Raw genomic sequence first — 3,637 nt, forward strand, 5'->3', positions numbered from 1 at the left:
AAGGGTCCACGTGTATTCCCTCTTCGCTAACAACATGGCCCAAGAATTCGACTGGCCGAATCCAAAATTCACACTTCGCGAACTTCGTGTAGAGCTTCTCCGATCACAATGTTTCTAAGATTTTTCGGAGATGTTGACTATGTTCCTCCTTACTTCGAGAGTAGATGAGTATTTCATCAATGAAGACTATGACGAACTGATCCAAGTAAGGACGACACACCCTATTCATCATATCCATGAATACTGCGGGCACGTTAGTTAATCCGAACGGCATCACTACAAATTCGTAGTGCCCATAACGAGTTTGGAAGGCTGTCTTGGGAACATCCTCCTCTAACACTCGTAGTTGGTGATATCCGGATCGCAGATCTATCTTCGAGAAGTAGTTGGCTCCTTGAAGTTGATCAAGCAAATCGTCAATGCAGGGCAAGGGATAACGATTTTTAATGGTAAGTTTGTTGAGTTCTCTATAGTCGATGCACATGCGAAACGATCCATCTTTCTTCTTGACGAACAAGACCGGTGCTCCCCATGGTGAGAAGCTTGGTCGAATGAATCCCTTCTTGAGAAGTTCGTTAAGTTGACTGGAAAGTTCCTGCATCTCGGCCGGTGCCAAATGATAAGGAGATTTGGCTACTGGGGTAGCTCCTAGCACTAGGTCGATTCTGAACTCGACTTGGCGTTGCGGTGGTAAACCGGGAAGTTCTTCTGGGAACATGTCGGGAAAGTCACGTACTTCTGGGATTTTCTGGATGTCCTTCAGTTCTTGACTGGTATCGACGACGTGTGCTAGGAATGCATGATATTCCTTTCGCAAGCACTTCCGGGCTTGAATGCACGAAATGATACGAAGGCTCGTACTAGGTTTGTCGCTGTAGATAATTAAGGTTTCGTTGTTAGGAAGGTTAAGATGGACTGCTTTTTCAAAGCACAAGATGTCGGCGTGAAGAAGACTCAACCAATCCATACCGATGATAACGTCGAAACATTTAATTGTGACTGGCATGAGATCTATCTTGAAAGTATGGCCATCTAAAGCTAAGGTACAACCTACGTATAAGCAGTTTGTACTCTCTGTTTTCCCGTTAGCCATTTCTATCGTGAATGAATTATCTAATGCACATGGTTTTTGTTTAAGCAGGTGTGCAAATTTGTGACTTACGAAACTTTTCTCGGGTCCACTATCGAAAAGTATGCAAACATATGAGTTATCGAGGAGAACGTACCAGTAACTATCGTAGGATCAGCTACTGCTTCCTCGTGGCCTAGAGCCATAACTCTTCCTACTCCACCAGCCATCCCCACTTTAGGGCAATTCCTCTTGTAATGGCCCACCTCGCCACATCCGTAGCAAGTTTGGCCCATACCGGCGTTAGGAACGTGGGCGGCCTGAGCTGTTGGAGCCTTGCAGTAACGAGCGGTGTGCCCCTTCCTGTTGCAGTTAGAGCAGAACATCTCCTTGCAAGGTCCGTGGTGGTGGAAGTTGCACTTGGTGCACTTCGGAAGGGTTCCAGCATAAGTTTTTGCTGGTAAGGGGTTCGCAGGGACAACAGGAGTCACTGTGGTAGCATTAATCGCCACAAGTTGTTATTATTGGAGGATCCTTGTGAAGCCCCTCTTTTCCTCTTATTCCACCCCTTCTTGTTGTAGTTGAGGTTGTACTTTTGTGGTACAGGTGTAGGGTTTGTTGGGTTCTGAGGTTTCTGGTGATCTGTGAGAGATTGAGCCAGTTCCTTGGCACTATCAAAAGTAATAGGCCTAGAAGCTATAACACTTGACTGGATATGGGGCGACAGCCCCCAGATATATCTCTCTATCTTTTTGCTCTGGGGAGCAACCATGTCAGGGCATAAGTTTGCCAGATCACAGAACCTATTCGTGTAGGTTCCTATATCAGATCCAACCATTTGCAGGCTCCAGAGTTCCTGCTCGAGTTTTTGTATTTCTCCCCGAGGACAGTACTCTCTCATCAGCATGTCCTTCAAGTGTTCCCAGTTGATGGAATACGCCACCACCAGAGTCAGGTACTTAACATGGCCGTTCCACCATGTTAGTGCCCTGTCAGAGAAGGTACAAGCTGCGAACTTGACCTTGTTGCTTTCTTGGCAAGCGTAGATTTCAAAGACAGATTCCATCTTTTCAATCCACTGCCTTAACACCATAACCCCACCAGTACCATTGAAGCTGCAGGGTTTGGCGTTTGTGAAGTCCTTGTAGGTGCATTCCCGAGGGTGTCCATGGCTTTCACCATGGTTCGAGGGAGGTGCACCTGTTCCCGATCCACTAGGGACAGGAATGTTGATTGCTGACATAGCAGCTGCAACTGCTACTGTGAAAGCTACTTGGAACATGTTGGCATCAAAAAGGTTAGGTGGTAGAGGAGGTTGAGGTTGTGGCGGTGGAGGAGGCGGTGGTATCGGTGTTTCGTTGTTTGGGTTACGCCTTGTACTTCTGCGTGGCGGCATCTTTAACTATACATTTAAAAGATGACAACATGAATAAGAATAAATGATTTATGAATGTGTCCCATGGACTAACTCCCCATAGTCCAACAACAGAATGAATAGAATGACTAACTGAAAATAACAACAGTTGGATAATAATTTCCATACAATTAGATATCTGTCAATAATACTGGAATTACATATGTATCAAGTTCGGGAAAGTAGGCCCTACATCAACCAAGATGGAAAATTTTGACAAAATCAAGACTAGATCAATAACTAACAGGTCTAAGATTTATACAGATAGGAAATTAGACCCAAGTTTTACATAAACTAGGTTATATCCAAAAGATGAGTCGACGAGCTTCTATCGGCGACAAGAGCTGCTTGCATGAGTCCTCAATCCCGACAGTAGACGTTCAATGTCCCTTATACGCCTGTCCGACCTTACTTGCTGAGCTCGAAGTTCTCTAACTTCAGCTCGGGTTTCAGTAAGTTCCCTCTGCAGATTTGCATTGCGGACTAGAGTCCTTTCATGAGCAGACTCTAGTTGGCGAACGTGGACAGTGTTAACACCAGAGTTGGCGTCAACTTCGAAAACTAGATTGATAGTCGCTTGAGCCATTATCGTGTTCTGAGAAATCCTACACACCATGATTGGTAGGACTCTATCAGCAGAACCTCCTTCAGTGAGGTTGTAGAAACTTCGGTCTCCATTGTAGGGAATGGGTTGACCTTGTTCCTGACTCCATTCAGTCAAGCTAATGGCCCACAAGGGTGTGGGTCCTTGAAACACAGGACGGGGGTTCGGGTTTGGGTTTTGAGCATTTGGGGGTAGGTTGTTGACTTCTGGCTCCGAGTCAGAACAATCAGAAAAACCCTCAGCATGGTGATCATCCAAGGGGATTGGGTGATCATCTTTTGGTTCTGCCTCTAGCCAACCAACATTGCCTTGGTTTGGGAAGTACGGATCGCCATGGTGAAATCCAACCATTTTAATCTACGCGAGAAAAGGGATATAAGAAATAGCTAAAATAGACGAACTAACTAAGATAATTTCAGTAAGATCAAATACCCATATGGTATTTCTTTATGGTTGTGTTGGTAAGTTTTTAGACTTGTTGCCACATCACAACCGTTCTTGGGCATATGGTAATCACTCCTCGGACCAGCATAATTGATCAAGCTATACC

This window comes from Lactuca saligna, chromosome 6, assembly GCF_052625555.1.
Source record: "Lactuca saligna cultivar CGN05327 chromosome 6, ASM5262555v1, whole genome shotgun sequence".
Classification (NCBI taxonomy): Eukaryota; Viridiplantae; Streptophyta; class Magnoliopsida; order Asterales; family Asteraceae; genus Lactuca; species Lactuca saligna.